Consider the following 20,882-nt stretch of genomic DNA (forward strand, 5'->3'; position numbering starts at 1 on the left):
GGCCTAAAGAATTATTTTGAAACTCAAACATTAGAATGTAAATGTAGGATGTACTATGTATTTTCTTTTTGTGATCCTAGGTAATGGATCCTTGGGAAGAGTTTGTTCAAGACGTCGGATTACATCGTATTCCTAGTTATATAAGAGAAACTATTTTATGTTCATATATGTCTTATACTGGTATAGTTACTGTGTTAAGTTTTTTCTTTGGAAACGGATTTCCTTTGTATTGGATGCATCGTATATTAATGCAATGTAATGTATTTTATGAACATGATATAAATAAACAAAATGCAATAAGGAATTTGTGGGACTATTTAAATGTTGGTGGAGAGGAAGGTGTAATACGTAGAAAGTATAGAACATATTATGATATAGGAATGAACCGTGTACTAACTCTGAATGGTGATATTCCAGTGAATGGACAAACTGGGAGAGGTCATCGTGCTGGCAGAATGGTGCCAGGATGCTATGTGGACTGAAGTGGTCAAAAAGACCAAAGCTAACTGACCCCTGTCATTGGTCCTGGAAAGACATATGCAGTTCCAGGAAGATCCATTTTACAGGGAGGACTTGCAATATGTGATGTTCAACTACTTTCATCCTTAGAACAAAATAAAACTGCCTTGTAAAGCATCAACATGGAAAAAAGGCTGAGGCTGGTCCAATCTGGTCCCAAATCCTCACTGCAAGCTCCACTCTATTTACCAAGGTAAACTTGCTTGCCCAGATGGGGCCTAACCTGCATATTAGAAAAACATGAAAAAGGAAAGATAACCTAAATTTTGAACACTTTTGAAAGTGGCAGAACATCAAGACAAGAAAGTAAATTCAGTGATAAGTAGTATATAATAGGGCAAGCTGGGACAGGCGTCAGGCGCGAGGAGCGAGGAGCTGCACGCTCGAAAAAATGTCACGTCCGGCCACCATATTGGATGGGCGTAACGGGACACAGCGTAACGGGACAAGCATGACATTGACCTTTGACCCTCAAAATTCGCCAAAATTGGGCAAAAATTGCCCAAAATTCCACAAAATTCGTCAAAATTTACATTTCTGTAAAAAAAAATTCCGCCAAAAATTCTCAAAAAATTCCACAATTTAAAAATCAGGATTTCGAAAATCCTCAAAAGTCGTTTTGTCCTAGAAAGAACCCAAATTCCTAAAAGCGGCTTAAAACTCCTAAGAGCTAGCCGCTCTAAGCCGCAGAGGTCATGACCTTGAAAATTAGGATGCCATGACAGCCATTTTGAATGATGACGTCACCGTTGCATTTTTCGTTACGGCCGCCATCTTTAAAATCTTGATTTATTATCCGATTTTAATGAAATTTTTTTTAAAATTTATAAAAAAATTCAATTAATAAAAATTTAATAAAAATATTTAAAAATCATACATTAACGACACGGAACTCGGAGTCCTCAGTTCGAACCCGGCGAGCGCAAAAAAAAAATTAAAAATGGCGACCGATCCTTCCCCCCGTGGTGACTTTTGGCAGACTGACTCCCACCACTTTTTTTCAAACCATATATATCGTCACCTAGTATGACATCATGTCCGCCATCTTGTCTTCGTTGCTGGAGACCACCATCTTGTTTTCGTCGGCGAGAGTGCACTGACGCCATGTTAGTTTAGTTCTTATCCGCTAGAGTGCAGTTATCATTTAGTACTGTGACACCCACCATCTTGAAATTTGGCCGCCATCTTGGAATCGTGTAATTATTTAGCTAGAAATTCGGGAAAAGTTCCAAAATTCATTAAATAAATCACTCATTAACTTACATATTGATTCGATCGATTCCTGTCCTCGGTTCGATACCCGATCGATGCAATAATGTTTAATTTTATGTAAAAAATAATAATTTCAATAAACCATGTTCAACATTCGTAAAGAGACTTTAAATCATCTACTACCATCATCCTATCAGACAACAAGACCACCATATTGGAAATTCGTAATTGTAATGCTAGAGATTCGGGAAAAAGTTCAAAATTCATTAAATAAATTTGTAATCCATATAATGATTGATTGGATCGACTTAGGTCCTTGGTTCAATCCCTGGCCGATACAAAACAACTTTAATTTAAAAAAATACTAAAAAAGTGTTAGGTTTGAGAAAATAAAAACACAACAAGTTCTTTTAAAAAAATTTTATTACATAATTTCAATACACTACTACAAGTACAAAAAAAAAACACTGACAAATTACTAAAGCCTTTTGGATTCCTCGATTCAAACAGTCTTCTTATTGTACGGACTAAGCCTTTTACATGACTTTAAATGTCTATCCGATCCGGTCATCACCGCAGCCAGAGACGGACTGAAGTTCATATCACTTATATAGTCTCATTAGCCGGTACAACACATGAGTCAAATCAATAACCATGTTCATTATACGTCTCGGAGCATTTTTTATAATGACGATGTAAGCTATCGAGACGTGAAATTAGTTTATTGCACTTATTGCACTGAAATTGTATTCTTTGAACATTATAAGAACAACCGCTTCTTTCATGTCTGCGAGCATTTGAGGTGATAGTAAATGATACACCACAGTATTTGCACTGATGCGAAGTACGCTCTTCATTAATTGAAGTATTCAATGCTGATGAAACTTCAGCTAATGGTGGAACAGCACATATCGAAGTCTCCTCCAGTGTTGTCAGAGGCGTTGCCAACGGGATCTGCTCCAACATCGTCGGCGCCGACGTCATGGTTCCCGTAGTCGATGGTACATCCTCCATCGAGTACGACGTTAAAGTCGGCAAAGATGCCATCGAAGTCTCAAGAACAAGCAATTACACGTCTTATGCACCAGAAGAAACAAACTAGGTGATCCGTACACCGTCGACGTCAGTAACAAAACTGAGCGTCCTGCTGTCTAGGACTCGCTTATATACATGCACCGTATGGAATAATACGCTAGTCAAACCAAGAACATTTTACTAAAATACTAGAGTCAAAACAACATTAAAAAAATAGAAGCACCATCAAAAAAAAAGGAAGCACACTTGGAAGCACCTTCAAAAAAGGAAAAAAAAATTGGAAGCACCGACTACGAAAAGGCAGCACATTTGGAAGCACCGACTACTTAAAGTCAGCACATTTGGCAGCACCGACAACGAAAAGGCAGCACATTTGGCAGCACCGACAACGAAAAGGCAGCACATTTGGAAGCACCGACAACGCAAAGGCAGCACATTTGGAAGCACCGACTACGAAAAGGCAGCACATTTGGAAGCACCGCCTACGAAAAGGCAGCACATTTGGAAGCACCGACAACGAAAAGGCAGCACATTTGGAAGCACCGACAACGAAAAGGCAGCACATTTGGAAGCACCGACTACGAAAAGGCAGCACATTTGGAAGCACCGACAACGAAAAGGCAGCACATTTGGCAGCACCGACAACGAAAAGGCAGCACATTTGGCAGCACCGACAACGAAAAGGCAGCACATTTGGAAGCACCGACAACGCAAAGGCAGCACATTTGGAAGCACCGTCTACGAAAAGGCAGCACATTTGGAAGCACCGCCTACGAAAAGGCAGCACATTTGGAAGCACCGACAACGAAAAGGCAGCACATTTGGAAGCACCGACAACGCAAAGGCAGCACATTTGGAAGCACCGACAACGCAAAGGCAGCACATTTGGAAGCACCGTCTACGAAAAGGCAGCACATTTGGAAGCACCGCCTACGAAAAGGCAGCACATTTGGAAGCACCGACAACGAAAAGGCAGCACATTTAGAAGCACCAACAACGAAAAGGCAGCACATTTGGAAGCACCGACTACGAAAAGGCAGCACATTTGGAAGCACCGACAACGAAAAGGCAGCACATTTGGAAGCACCGACAACGAAAAGGCAGCACATTTGGAAGCACCATCATCGAAAAGGCAGCACATTTGGAAGCACCGACTACGAAAAGGCAGCACATTTGGAAGCACCGACTACGAAAAGACAGCACATTTGGAAGCACCGACAACGAAAAGGCAGCACATTTGGAAGCACCGACAACGAAAAGGCAGCACATTTGGAAGCACCATCATCGAAAAGGCAGCACATTTGGAAGCTCCATCAACAAAAAAAAAAAAGGCAACAAGGAAGCACAAGTTACGAGATCTAAGTCTTAGAAATCAGAATACAAGAAATAAAAACATTAAATTCTTATAATTTAAATTGTTTATTTTATTGCTTTACATTATACAAATGCAAGTAAAACAAGCCATTATTGTATGTAGCCAGCATTCCTCAGTTCCTTGAGTATGAAGGATATTTCTTTGATGCACGAATAGTTTCCTGCACAAAGCGAACCATGTAGAAGTCTTAACCGGTCAACCAATATGTTTGGATCTTTCCATGATGTGTAATCAATCTCTTCTACCACCATCTTCCTTGCACCTTTATAAATATTATGATCTCTGGTGTCTTCCGTTTTACCACCAACCTCAGGGTAACTTTCATGTTTGAGACGGTGATCATCACAAGCTTGATCAGATTTATTTAATATATCACGTCGTTTCCACCGTTTCGGTCTCAGGACACCGCCACATTCTTCGATCTTGGCAGCTTTAGGTGCTTCATCATAGTCTATGTCTTTGTCAACAGCCTCAGAGTCACTGTAACAATCACCGTAGAAGGAATCGTCTTCACCCAATTTTCCGTAATATTTCGATGTTGATGATGTTGAAGCGTCTTCATCGTCTTCATGCTTCCTTTTTAGGAGTCCATCATTTTTACAAAGTAGGAAAGATCTACTTGAATTCGGCTGGAATATATTCTCACTTTTCACGTTAAGGATTCTTCCATTGTCTTCATTCTTCCGTAAATCATCAACCTCCTTCAATTTAAGTTCTTTGTCGAGATCGGAAGAGCCAAGAAAATTATTGTGGTAATGCAGATCACTCTTCCTTAGGATGGTAGATTCATCGTTGTCCTCTAGCTTGTACGCAGGCTTGGCGCTACAAGTTCTTCCATGTCTTTTTAGGCTCTCTCTCCGCGTAAACGACTTGCTACATCGTACACAACTTATCATATTGCGCAGTGGATTTTTAACACAGTCATTCTTCTCGTGTTGTCTTTTATTCTTTCTCAAGATAAAATCTTTACTGCAAAACTTACACCTATGTTCTTTCGATACAGCGTCAGATCCCAAATCAGAATTCATATTAGTTACTGAGACTAATACCAGATACTAATTGAGTGTTTTAAATTAGATTCAATACTTAAATATAAATTTTTTCATATTTCATCAGCGAGAATTAATATATCTCCTGCAAAAGTACTTTATGCATGTAGTTCTGCTTTTCAACAACAGATGTCGCCACATGTTGCTTGCAGGTAAATAATATTTAGTTATTTTATGCGGGATGCGGGATGCTCACTAACGATCGCAAAAGAAGGATGGCTTCGCTAGACTCCAAGGAAAAGGAAGTTCGTCTTGCATGTTGGTGCTCCACAGATGTCTCATGGCATAATATTAATTTGACTGAGTAATGATATGTGTTAATTCCACCTTATAAAAATATTGCAAGTTTTGATTTAGTAGCAGAAATTATCGAATAAAATGTAACTCCAAATAAAATGACATGTCTCATTAGACAAAAAAATCCATGCAGAGAGCGGTTTCTCAGAATAGTCAGAAACACTTGAAGAAACCACAGGAATGATTGCAAGAACACGAGAAAACCATCAAAATATTGACAAGAATATTCAGGAGCACACGGAGAAAACCACCATAATATTGACAAGAATAATCGGAAGCACACGGAGAAAACCGCCACAAGTTTTCTTTGTTATCATAAAATTACAGAAAAAAATCAAAAATAAAAAAACACAACAAATTCAAAAACTGATTATGCTAGCTTGTGAACTTCTCATTGTTGAGCAAAGATAGAGGGTGTGTCAAGAAAGAGATTGAAAACATGAAGTCAACAGTCCATGATTGCTGCTGTTCATGCTGTTCGTAAAATAGATATGGGCTTGAATAAAGCGCAAAACATGTTCAATGTGCCTAAAATATCTCTAAGAAGATATGTCAATATGATTGACAAATCTCCTGAATAATCCATTCTTACAACATCAGGCAGGAAACCAATATTTAGTCCCAGAATGAAACAACAGTTAGTTGAGTGTTTGTTGTTTATGGAAGCTAAATTATTTGGTTTAACTATGCAAGACGTAAGGAGGCTCGCCTACCAGTTATCGGAAAAAATAAAATTGAACACAGGTTTTCTGAACTCAGGGGGGCTGCTGGAAAGGACTGGTTGTATGGATTTCTAAGGCGACATAAAAAATATCATCACATTGCGAACTCCTTCGGGAACATCAATAGCCAGAGCCAAGGGGTTAAATAAAACTAGCGTTGCAACTTTTTTGATATTTTGGAAAGCGAATGTGACCAAACGAACTTCCCTCCAACTAGAATCTACAATGTAGATGAAAGTGGATTGTCTGTGCTAGCCAGCAAAATACCTAAAGTGATTTCTTTAAAAGGTAAACGCCAGATTGGATCAATTTCATTAGCCGAACGAGGTTCACTTATCACTGTGATAGTATGCATGAGTGCTGGTGGGATTTATGTACCACCTATGTTAGTGTTCCCAAGAAAAGACTTCAGTCAACATCATACAAAAGGTGCTCCTCCAGGTTGTGTATTTACCTGCCACCCTTCTGGATGGATCAACAGTGACATTTTCAATGAATGGTTTGATCACTTTGTGTATAGTACCAAACCTACATGCTCTGATCCTGTTCTCATTTTGGACGGACATTTCAGCCATACCAGGAATGTAGAAGTTATAGACAAAGCCAGAACGAATCATGTCACCATAATTTGCTTGCCACCACACAGCACACATAAACTTCAATCCCTTGATAAAACTTAATGGGTGTTCTGAAACATTATTATAGTGAAGAAGTGTGTATGTTCTTGAGGATAACAGGCAGAGCTGTGACACATTTCGACGTAACTGAACTCTTTGGGAAAGCTTATCTGAAAGCACAAACCGGTGAAAATGCTGTCAGTGGTTTCCGCAAGACAGAAATATACCCAATTCACAGGAACATATTTTCAGATGCTGATTTCGCTTCTTCGGAATATTGGGGTTACATGGTGGTTCAGGAAGGTACAGTTACAGCGAGCCCAGAAATATTAGGGGGTAATCAGTCACCTTTACGAGATGTAGCAGACACATCTTCATCTGAAGCTCAGAATATACAACCAAACACATCTTCTGCTGCCGATGAAGCTTTTCCACTATTTCGAAATGTCAGCCCTAACACTTCTTCAGTCATAGAAGAGCCTTCAACACTTCTTCAGAGTCCGCTTCCCAAATCACCACTGGGAGGAACTGCATTTTCAGTAGGCCCTAGTGACATTTCGCCATCTCCAGCAATCGCTAAAGCAGCAACAAAAAAAGGTAGGCTTAGAGGAGCGGCATTTGTTGTTACATCATCTCCTTTCAAAAACAGCCTTCAAGAAAGTCGTAAACGAGCTGCCAAAAAATCCGGCCATTTCAGCCTACTGGAAAAAATAAAATAACCTAAATAAACAGCTATCTGGGAAGACTATGTATACAAAGCAATCAGTTGAGTGTAATACATTTGATGAATCTGATGCTACTTGTATCTATTACTTTGGAAAATTTTCTGATGACAGAGCTGAGGAAAAGTGGGTTCAGTGTTTGAAGTGTTTGGACTGGAGTCACGAAGAATGTGCTGACAATGAAACTGCGCATTTCGTATGTGATATTTGCAAAACCTAATCAAACACTTTAGCACATATATCTACTGTCATAGGGCTCTACGTACGTGGTTAGTGCATCATTATTACAATCATTTAGTATAGAATGTGTTCAGTGTACAAGTGTACCCACTGTATACTTACACAAATTAAAATGTAATATTTGATTAAAAGGTTTAATAATTTGGGATGGGTAAAGTGGACCCATGGTTCCACTTTACCCTCGCTGTTCGGGTAAAGTGGACCTTTGCATACTTTTTTATACATCACTATATAAAGCCAACATCCGGAGTGAAATTAGTAGGTTCCATATTTTCGTTACCCTTACATACCACGCTGTCATATTGAATAGACAGATGTAATTATCTTATGAAGATACTGAAATACAACCAAAAAAAAAAGGGGGGGGGGGTCCACAATATTTGAAGTTCCTCTATCGCTAATAAGTACTCTTTTACTTGAAAAAATGAGGTATGTATCACATTTCTTTTTCTACCAAGAGAATACAATGCTCGTGTTCTATCGCACGTCGGTCATCTTCTGTGGAAATCGTATATTTTCAAGTAAGCCAGGCACAACTGTACCTACCTACAAACCAAGGGGGCGGGGGCTGGGGCTTGTTTATCATGGTGCAAAATGCGAAGAAATGTATCACGCAGCAGCTATCACCTCTGTATTACGACAGACGGCAGACGGACATGTACGCGTATCTGAAAAAAAAAAAAAAAAAAAAAAAACTGTCTAAGCGGAAGCAGGGCGACTGCTGCTCATATATCGAATATCAAAGAGCCCAAGAAGCGCTTGCTAATGTCGTACAAGCCATGCCTGAAGACTCTACGGCTTCAGACAAAAATATGTATCATACAACCGTAAAATCCCAAAAGACACTAAGTATCCACTGGACGCGGACTTACAGAATTATAGCGGACATAAATATTTCTTCACATTTACGATCGGCAGCGTACAGTTTCTACAATAATCTTAACAGCCACTGAAATACTAAAGTACATGATTCATCTAACACACGATCCTACACGTGCGCTGTGTGGTAGTGTTGATACATCCTTGCAAAGAATAAGTGACTGCGCGTATGCGGTGCCGATATGGCACTGATGTCGCACAAGAGTGAGACGACTAATCAACGATGGTCAAGGTGATGTCAGCGACGAACGCCTAATACACTGCGACTTCTTCGTTCATCCTGCAAGCTATACAACACCTGAATGACATCACAGCGCCTGTGGCTCTGCGAGACTTCGTGGAAGTCCTGCGACAGGAGCGGTGGAACATGGCCCGCCGGGGCACGAACTGAACATGGTATGGAAGAATCTTATTTTCGTTTTGAAAGGACATAGTTATATCTGGCTTGACTACATTATAAAAGGAAAAATTAAAGTTTTTTTTGTATAATACTGTGAATCCTTTTCACTTTCCTATATTTTATTTTTTACTAAGGAATTCAGATGCATTGAAATTTATTTTATTTAGCCGTATACATTTTTGGCCTGAGAGTATTAAAATTTTTTTAGATGTATTTGTTTTCTAAATTTTTTTAAAAACTTTTTTAAACAATCATTGTTATTTTTTTTGCACATAGGAAAAGCATATAGTGAGTAGTCGAAAATATAATTGACATTTATGTTTACACTTGTTTTTGTTTGATTTATTCGTATCTAAATCTACAAAAATTAAATTTAAAAAAAGATGGCCGTTTGGTAAAAGGCGTATGGTTTCCAAACCAAATGTCCGAGCTGTCATGTAATGAATCACCACGTTTCCAATGTATTTTGAAAAAAAAAAATGTAATATGTCGATAAGGACCACAATAATTTTAACAGGAAATGTAATATCGACCTTGTGTGCCTGAGACAGAGCTATGCTGGCACTCTCTAGGAACAAACAGCAGAAACAAAGAATGTCGGTATCCAAGATGGCGGCCTCCTGTAGACGAAAACAAGATGGTGGACTTGTCAGAATCGAAAATGTTATGGCGGCGATGATATTAGAATACAAGATGGCTTCTGTGACGAAATTGGGAGCACTCGATGTAAGGATGACAGAAAGTTCTAGAATTCAAAATGGCGGAATCCAAAATGGACTCCGAGGTCAAGGTCATCCAAGATGGCCACCGTGACGTCACAATCTAAGATTGCGGAAAGTCTCCTTGCTCCTTAACCAAAAACTCGTTTCAGGAGCCCCTTTTGTATACTACTAACATGCATTAACAAAATGATTAGTCACTTAAAATAACTGGTCAGGATATCAATAATTATTGATCAATAAAAAATGAATTATAAACAATAAATATTACTTAGTGTTGAAATAATCACACCATAAAATGTTATTGCTAAGTTTTTCAATACCACTACTCTGACATGAAAATAATTTATAGACGTTTTAAAAAGTAAATAACTTCGATAAATGTTATGCTCAACTACATTTATAATATTAAGTAGTATTACTCAGCTTGGCTTTGGCTTACGTTTCTTTTTCAAGTATTTAAGAAACCTATTTTTTATGTGTTTATTAGAAATTTAATTTAACTATAAATAAAAAATACACGAATTAACAAAATTATTACTAACTTTAAAATAACAGCTTTGGATATCAATCAATATTGAAGAATTAACAATAAATATTACTCTCTGTTGAAATAGTCACATCGCACATAGGGGTATTGGACTAATCTAGCGGGACAAAATTATTTATCGCTCTTAAACGTTTGGAAAATAATCTATAATTCATAAAAAAAACTTGTATGCAAAATTATCTTCACTTCTAATTTCCAGCAATGCAATGTAGCAAAGGACAAAAGCGTAAACAAATGGCGAAAGAAAATGAAAAATTCTTGTAAATAAAATTTATATAGGCTAATCATTACAGTGGTCAAATAAATACACATCTACTAACTAAATGAAAATAAAAAATTATAATAATAGTTTAAAACTAAAAATATAAATATTAAATGAAAAAAGCCTTAACTTTCTTCACACATCAAGATTTCCAATGTTTCCTTCATAAAAGAATTTCGTTTTTTCTTGATCATTGTTCGCCTTGATGCAAGCAGGGGATCAGATGTTAACAACAGCCTATTTAAAATATCTGTATTGCTGTCTACTCTATTAAATTTCCTTGCGAAATTTTGTCTGTATGAACGAAAATGCTTATTTCTGGCTTCTGCTGCCTCTTCAGACAATAGGCAAAAGGGCATTCTCTATTATTATAGAACCATGTATCAATAGTTTATGCATGGCAGGCGTCATGTTATGCCTACCGTACAGTTCAATATAAAGTTCTGCAGTCTCTCTAGTAAATTTTTGAAATTTTATCACATCTATTTTGTAACCGCTTGAAATGCATTCAAGAATCACTTTTATACTTTTTGAATGAAAGTAACATCCAGGCCTGTTATTTCAGCTGCCAACTCAGGGTCTTCAAAAAATCGTCGACTTGTATTTCCGTCATTAGTGTTCCCGGATCCAGCTTTGGGAAAATCTACGCGGAGAACTAACTTGCTTTAAAATTCGTCTTGAATTCTTTCTTTGTTCTTTTGAAAGTTTGTCTGCTTCAGATTTAGCGGGTAAATATTGCACGCCAAGTTTGTAAGCAGTATGCAGTAAGCTTTCAAATAACCGAATCCTGGCGTGTAAAATAGACAAACCGATTTTCAACGAATCTACATTAATCTCACTTGATTTATTCAAATCGTTGAAATATTTAGATGTAGCTCCACATATATAACATCTAATTGTATATTTTGTGCCTGTTGCCACATTGCACACTTTTGAGTCTATCATTGTTAGCATCATCTTGTTTTCTACAATATATGGTCTTCAACCAATTGTTACTGTTGGTTCCAATTTATTTGCCGCACTATCCACATAACTGATTTCTTCCTTCGTTATGTAAACTGTCTCCTTTACAAAGCGCATACGGATAGATCTACAGTAGCGCGGTGACGATGGAGTTGCTTTCTGCCACAATATTTTATTTTCCGTTCAATTTACTATACGCAGAGGCACAAAAGAACTTTGAAAAATGTGTGAGTCGCATCCGCTATCATTTTCAAACTTTTGTTTGAGCTGAGCCTGTTGTGAGCCATCACACCCCCGGAAAGTATTTTCACTATCGTGAAGGGTTTTCAAAACTTCTTCTAAATGTAAAAGTAATCTTTAGTCTGTGTGGTTCACAACACCTTGTAAATTCACTTCGGCACAGGTTTCAGTAATGTTGAAAGATTCATCGAAAGGATATCAATGTTTTTTATATTGCTGAAAAACTGAGTAGCAGGGAAGATTTCCTGTTGTTTGTCTGATTCTGTCATATTGCGTCCCTGACAAATCAGCATCTACAAACATTGCTAGTGCTTCCTCCGGACAAACTTGCTTGGCATGTGCCTTGTCACACTCAATTGAATTCCTGTACTCCTTAGCACGATCCTTACTTTCTGAAATCTCTTTCAGTATATTTGACGCACATCTTTTTCCTTGGGCTCTCAATTCCATTTCAGCTGCATAGATAATTTTCTCAGGGCTATCAGACAAACGTATACCCTCAGTCTTGCATCTTTTGCTTCGCTCACTAATGTCTTGAAAGGATTTTGTTGGTCTACCCGGTCTTCTTCTTGCCACTAATACAGGTAATTTAAACACTCCACTCAACCACTTTTCATTGTTTTTTTTTTACAACTAAATCATTTCTGTATTTTGCTGTTACCCAGCGATTTTTCATTTATGATCTCAATCGTGATAAATTACGCTTTATTTCCATAACTTGTACTTCAGTATAAGTTTTATGTGAAACCAAGTAATCTTCGATGTATTCTAATTAACCATTAAAATTGAGATGATTTTGTGATCTCATCATGTCAAATATTACCTTACAAGTCATCAAACTATTTCCAGAAGGTCCTGAAATAATATAAATAAAATGTATCGGAAGTATGATTTTTTTCACATTTTCATAATATAAATTTTAAATCACTCTACATTGAGGAGTAGGAATTAGTTGGAACCAATAAATACATTTCTTAAAAGTATAACTACTATATTTTGAGAATATATAAGCATCATTACCGGGAAATGCCCGGCAGTATAACAAAAAGGCTCCCAAAACTACTAATTTGGATAAAAATAACTGAATTTAAAAGCCTGTTTTAAAAGTCAAAAAGAAAAAAAGTGGTGTATAAAATTATAATATTTGGACTAAAAAAACAAAGTTACTTACCAGGAGTTTCAGAATCCAAAACCAGGATTCATTTTTTCACAATAGAACATAAAATAATAAATACTTAAATATTGAGTTTTAAAGCACGAACATCGAGTATACACAACCACTGCGAGCAATGCCCGAGTTCCGACTGACACTATCATCTGTAAAATCTGTGTGGGTGGAATGAAAACAACGTGGTTAGGTCGCCCAACTACTTAGCTTTTATAGGAAACGTTTTTTTTTTCTTTTTACCTGAGTGCAATTCTGAGAATTCGACTTTTGGCCAGCTAAATTTAAGAAATACCCCTATGTGCATCGTATCGAAATTTTGTTTAGTAAATATCAAAGCTAGGATTTATTATTATAAATTAGTTTTTAGTTTTATATTACGTATAGGTTAGATGTTGCATCATGATAAGGCACGAGGTCCCACGAGTCACAATCGTGCGCCTAGAAAACGCTAGACAACGTTAAGGCCGTACAAGCGACGGGAACCTACTTCCTGCTAAAAGGGAGATCTAAGCAGAGCTGCTTGTCAGTGCTATGAACAAGAGGTAGCAGGAGAAAACACCTAACATAGTAGGCAATTACACAAATAAATATGAATTTATTAAGATTAATCAACAATATGCCAAAAGACTGTAATAATAAATATCTTTAAAAACCGCATCATAAGGTAGATTGACCAAATAAGGCCCGTCATTGAGTTTACTAAGATAGCAAAGAGGTTTTCACCAGACAATACATCTGCCATCTAGCGGTCGGCGCAGGTACTACTTGTGTGGACACAAACTGTTCGGCCACTTTCTACGCTTTTGAGACCAGCAAGGAATTAGTAGTGGCTGTGGTTACTAATTTTGACGAATCGTGAAACACGTCTTCACATTAAGGCAATGTAACTGATACACAGTATCTACTTACCATTATTAAGCCCGTAGTTTATAGAATATGTTAGTATGATTATATATTCTTAACTCCTGTAGTGTATAAAACAGTCAATAAATCACTTAAAGAATGCGTGTGTTTGCGACAAACTCCAAATAAGGCCCACACGCCTTATTTGGAACATTTATTTTCTGAAATGTTTATCTCATTGTTGCAGCACTGAAGCTTTATGTAACACACTGAAACGATTATTTATTGTAGAATAAATATTTTTAAAACCTTCTCAAAATGTTGAATTTAAAATTATTTTGTAAAAAATATAAAAACATTTGTTTTGTAAATTTCAGAAAAAATACCTTTTAATGTTTTTTTTTTTTGCATTCAGTATCGTAATATAATTTTGGTTTAAATTTCTGTAAAATTATTTTAAAATGTTACAAATATATTTAAAAAAAATACAATTTGACAAAAGTTACCACATAGCATTAAATAAATAAGTTAGTCTTGAGAAGTAAATACGACTTATTTATGGAAACAGTAGTGCACCCAGGACGTTTTTTTTTTTGGTGGGGGGGGGGGGGGGGCAAGTGACATTATTTTGCTACCAAGCTCAAAATAAATATCAATATAGATACAAAACATTTATATTATGGAACGGCAAACATACATAAATATTATAAATACTCAATTAATTACACATTTTTGTTTATTTTGAAACAAAAATTTTATTTTATAACGAACCACAAAAATGTTATCTGTTAAACTGTAGAAATTACATGTCAAACTAACACAGTAAAGACAAAAAAAAATTACACTCAATACAACACAACTGTAAGCCAAAAGATCTCATTTTTTTCTTTCCCCTTTCAGATAATGGTTTCTTTTCCCAAATTTTCTTCAGCCCCTTAGTCTCACACCCTTATGGGAACATAGCCTACTTTAAAATATGTAGTTACATCTCTAAATGCAAATACTTTTTTTCTGTTTTATATGGATAAAGTAAAGAAAAGAGGGCTCATTGGACTAGTGAACAATTACGGGCTGCAATGGCAGTTATAGCACAAGGTATGCCTGTAAGAACAGCATCTACACGCTGGAAAATTCCTCGAAGTACACACGTTTAAGAATACTGCTGGCCAGCATTCATAATTTTTACTATCTTGGTATGATTGTTATACATTTTAGAAATAAGGGGACCTTATTTAGCTTACTTACCTTAGTCAATTCTAACGAATTGTCAGTGGCTATATTAATGAATATTAACATAGTGGCAAAATTACAAACGTGAATGCAAGGGGCAATACAAATGCCTCTAATGATAAATAGATACAAAAAAAACTGTATATTACGTGTATTTAAGTTAGCTAACATAATGTTGCTGAATGTAGCAATAATAATAACTGCACCTAGACCTACCAACACGTGTTTTAACATACGATGTGCACATCACAAATAAACGCAAATAATTTAGGTATGCGCATTAACGATAATATACACAAACGTGGTTATGGATATTGACCCATCAAACATCATAGCATGTCGTGCCTCAAAGCAATGCAAGCGCATTAACTATAAGAAACCGCGCGCCTCTTCCTGCAGATAATTATAACTGTTACGGACTTTACAGTCAAGAAACAATTAACAATTCAAACGTAAACGCAGGAAGAGCAACGACATCGGTCAGGGGAAGTGTTTGGTCAAGATCCAGGGAACATTCACCAAAGCAAGTAGGAACAAATAGGAGCGAATTTAATGTCACAAAATCAAGATACGGCACAAGACCACCATGTGGCAATTACAAACCACTGAAAATTATTAGTGCCACGCAAATGCGTTCCTATTAAAAGTACGTGGTCTCAAACTAAGCCTTAAGGGCATGCTAAATGAAACACAAGGCTAAGCAACCTAGCAAAACAAGGATACTGAGCTTACGTAAAAACGAATTACGGCTCTGTTGGGCATTGTAAAGCTGGAGAACCAGCATACAAATATGATACTGCCCGATTATGAAGGGCGACCAGGTCCCCCTGACTAGACCGAGAATCACGACGATAAGTGAGCACCGAAGCGCAACGATGCGATCACTATGAAGACTGGGCACGAACAAGGCAGGGTGTCCACTAGAGGTGGGTCGAAAAGTATCAACCTGATACTTTGTCACTGATACGCGTCTGTATCAGGAACGGCAAACGAGTACACTTGAAAAGTATCAGAGACTTTAGTATCAGTTCAGAATTCACCTGGAACAACACCACGGCCAATGTGCGCAGAACCCGATCGCAGATGACGGTCACTTGGGCGGAGCTTGTGAAAGGGGAGGGAGCAGGAACGACGAATAAGGGATAAAGAAGGGAAAGAATGTAGGGGAGGAAGCGCAGGGGAAGGCGTTGAAGCCTTGAAGGAGAGGCGCAAAGCGATATTGTTACAAGCAGGGCTGCCACTCATGGGTTTTTCCACCCAGATCTGGGTTTTTCCAATGGTGTTTGGGTTTCTGGGTTTTTAAATAATGAATTCCAACAATTCTAGGTTTTTTATAATTTTAATTATTTTTATACCTAAAACAATAATAAAGGTAGTAGCTACTGTATCTGTTGCAATATCTGTTTGATAAATGCAAACAAGTCTGTGTGTTTCACACACAAAAAAAAATATAAACACAAAACTAGTTTTCAAAAAGCTAAGTAGAATATTAAATTAGACACATTCTTCAAAGAGGCTTGCAGAACACAAAACCAATGCAACAATTAACCTTCAAACCAATCTTGTAGAATCAGACTCTGAATAAATACTAACGTACATGATGCAGTTTTATAAAAACAATTACCGGTTTAAAGAATGCAGTGATGGTGTTTGTTTTGTCATGTATATATTTGTAGGTTTTTTTTATGATATGTGCTGGTCCAAGAATTACTTATACAGCCATTTTGCTGCAGTGTAATTTTCTTGTATTGGTTGTATTTAACCGTTTTCAGTCTTGTAAGGTAATTAATTGTTTTATATTAAAACCAGTTATGTTTATATTTTTGAATTAGTACGCAAACATTTTCAACGATAGCATTTTAGACGCATCTGGGTTTTTTACCCATGTGTCTGGGTTTTTTTGTAGGTTATCTAGGTTTTTCATGAATATCAGAGTGGCAGCCCTGGTTACAAGTCGTTTTGTTTATTGTCCTACTTCAAAGTACGCCCAGTGCGCAGTGCGTGCACCGTCTCGTTCAATAATAAAACTAATGAAATTTTAATATTAAAAAGTACATTAATACAAGATATAATATTTATATTTGTGCACCTAACAGCTATGAAAATGCAAATAAATTCTCAGTTGACACTAATAACAGATGTAATCAACATATGGACTTTCTTTTTTCGAAAACAATTAGTAACTAGTGTTTTTATACATTAAAAATTCACGATTTTATCAAAAATAAAAAATAAAAAAACAGATAGGTACATTAGTGAGCATACTATATCAATGTTTTTTCAAATGTTTCTTCAGATTAGTCGATGATTTATAACTCAGTTTTTGTTTACACAAATTACAATTAGAAAACTCATTATTTTCCGTGAAAAAATTCCACACAAATGAAGTCTTTTTCGTGCACTTATCCATTCCTTATTTCACTATAAAGATACTAACTATAAAGCATGACAGCCCGCAACATGGTGATACACGGCCAGGACGAACTGCAGTGAATGTTGAACTGATTGATACTGGTTGTATCAGGAGGGCATGAGAGTATCAGAAGTAGAGAATTACCAGGCGTGATAAATAATGTATCAGATTCTCCTTCCGGACGCACGGTCTGCGTACGCGGAGCTTTGTTGCCTCCTGGGACCGTCTGATACAGAAGTATCAGAGACTTGTAACATGGTACAATGCTGTATCAGTATCAGGTTGGAACAGATACCGAAAATTGCTGTAACAACCCACCTCTAGTGTCCACAAGGAAAAATTATTTCGTACCAACTTAGGCGAGAAAAAAGTACTAGATTTAAAAAAAGTACTAAATTATAATTTGTTATCGTTTTACTAATTTAGGGAGGTATTATGACATTGCAACGCTCTAACAATTAATGAATTTAAAATAAACAGTAACTAAAATAACTCATGCAAAGATAAAAATAAAAATAAATTTTTAAAATCACCATTTTATCACCAGCATGCATTTGGAGTTGCTGTTACATAGAAACTATGATGCCCCATGTATTAATCCTGCACATAACATACTACATGTGATTATATTTAATGTTTAGAATTTGCAAAAAAAAAATAGTTTTGTTTTTGAAATAATTATGCATTAAACTTGCATTTACTAAATTTTATATTTACACATATTCCGAGTTCCCACTCACAAAATAAACCACAGGATATATTCATTCATTTTTTTTTCTAGCAGAGCTTGCTAACATAATCAGTTCTTCTGAAACAGTAATCTCTGCAGCTGATGTGTTCTTCAACTTTTCTTTTACCAAAAGACGTGCATTTACCAGTGGTATTTGTTTTGTTTCTAACTTTATTTTTGTTCAATGTTAGTGCTGAAAATATTCTTTCAGTTGCTGCGGATGAATGAGGCAGGCATAGCATGGCTTTAATGAACACTGTTAAAGAAGGGAACATTTGGTCTCCTACCGCATTTTTCATTCCAAAAACTGTATTCCAAAAATCCATAAATTCGTTGTCTTTCTTCAGTGCTCTAGAGTCTTCAATAAACGCCATTCCCTATCCAGGTTTTCGTAATTTTTTCTTCAATAACATTAGGAAAATGTTTGGCTAGTGGCATTATATTGTAGTAGTATAGGAATGGGCATCCGGGCGCAGGCTTCAGGCTGAGGTGCCGAGGTGCCGGTCCACCATCTTGGATTTGTGACGTCACGGCGGCAAAAATTCCTCAAAATTCCTCAAAAATGACTCAAAATGACTCAAAATTTCCCGTTTTAAGAAAAAATTTCCCGTTTTCGAGGGAAAAATTCCCGTTTCGAGGGAAAATTTCCCGTTTTATTCCTCAAAAATCCCAACGGCTAGAAATGTCCTGATAGAGGCTTAAGCATCCTTAACTCAAGCCTCAGTTAAGCCTCTATCAGGATGTGACCTTGACCTTTGACCTTGACCTTGACCTCGACGGCCATTTTGGATGACGTCATTTCGTTTTCTAGAAAATTCCGGCGATGTGTTTTCCGCCATATTGGATGATGACGTCACCGTTGCAATTTCCGTTACGGCCGCCATCTTTAACTTTTTTATTTATTATCCGATTTTAATGAAATTTTTTTTAAAAATTATAAAAAAATTAATTTAATAAAATTTTAATAAAATACTTATAAAAAATATACTTTTACGACACGGAGGTCAGAGTCCTCGGTTCAAACCCGACGAGTGCAAAAAAATAAAAATGGCGACCGATCCTTCCCCCGCGGTGGCTGCAGGCATACTGACTCCCTCCACTTTTTTTTCAAAGCATATATATATCGTCAGGTAGTATGACGTCATGTCCGCCATCTTGTCTTCGATGCTGGAAGCCATCATCATTGTATCGTCGGCGAGAGTGCGCTGACGCCATGTTAGTTTAGTTCTTATCCGCTAGAGTACAGTAATCATTTATTATTGCTGTGACACCCGACATATTGTCATTTGGCCGCCATCTTGAAAATCCGTAATTATTTAGCTAGAAATTCGGGAAAAGTTCCAATATTCATTAAATAAATCACTCATTAATTTACATATTGATTCGATCGATTCCCGTCCACGGATCGATACCCGAACGATGCAATAATGTTTAATTTGATGTAAAAAAATAATAATTTCATTATTCCATGTTCAACATTCTTAAAGAGACATTAAAACCTTTACTGTCATCATCATCCTATAAGCCACCAACACCAACATATTGGTAATTCATAATTTTAATGCTAGAGATTCGGGAAAAAGTTCAGATATCATTAAATAAATTTCCAATCAATGTACTGATTAATTAGATCGACTTAGGTCCTTGGTACGATTCTGGACGATGAAAGAAATATCAATTTAACATAATAGTAACAGGTTCGAGGAATTAAACACCACAAGTTCTTTCACAAACATAATATTAATTACATAATTTCTATTCTACTACAGGATCACTTACGAAAGCCAGCAAATTTACAATCATTTAGTTCCGCAGCGGTGTGAAATGACTAATTCTTAGCTCCAATCGATTATGTTCTGTCTAATATCATCAAGAAAAGTACAAATGTCCTTCAACTCACCGAACATATTTAGATAATAATAGTCTTTCAACGTTCCACGAAATGCAGACTGCGCCAAGTAGAATCCATTATCGTTTACTTGTAATGCACCGAACACAGTCTTAGGTTTAGTTCCATGTCCAGACGTCATAGCAATCGGTTTCTGCACATCTGTTTTTTTGCTTGTACGCTCACGAGTCTCCAATCTAAAGCGAGGAGTCGAAATGTTGACAGGTTGTTCAGCAGGAGCACAGACTCCACCTTTACATTTTTTTCGCATGATGTCGCAAACTATCAATTCGAGTAAACCATTTAAGGCACTCATCACAGCGAAACTTCATTCGAGAAGGATTCTTCGTGCATTTGCTCCGCTCATGTCTTCGTGCATCATGGGAAAATGCGAACGACGTATCACAGTAGCTGCAAGGATACCGTGGTTATGAAGACGAGCCTTTCAGACCTGATCCAGATACAGGCGTTGCAACAGTAGTACCATTTCCCGGCATACTCTTATGCACATCGATGCATCGTTGTTGCGCCGAAACCTTTACTTTCTGCCGCACAGCAGGACCTTTGCATGCCTTCATGTGCGTTTTCATATTATCTTTTCTGGCAAACTGCTTATGACATTTCTCACAAACAAACATTTTACGATATAGGTTCTTGGCACATTCGCTCCTCTCGTGTCGTCGAGCATTGCTGCTGTTTGAGAAAATCTTGTCACAGTAACAACACCGATGTTCGTTAGTTGTTGTCGATTCGGCATCCATTGAAGCCTCCATCGAGGACGAAACGAAGTTCGTCGAGTTTTCCTGCAC

This window comes from Bacillus rossius, chromosome 1 (assembly GCF_032445375.1).
Source record: "Bacillus rossius redtenbacheri isolate Brsri chromosome 1, Brsri_v3, whole genome shotgun sequence".
Taxonomy (NCBI): Eukaryota; Metazoa; Arthropoda; class Insecta; order Phasmatodea; family Bacillidae; genus Bacillus; species Bacillus rossius.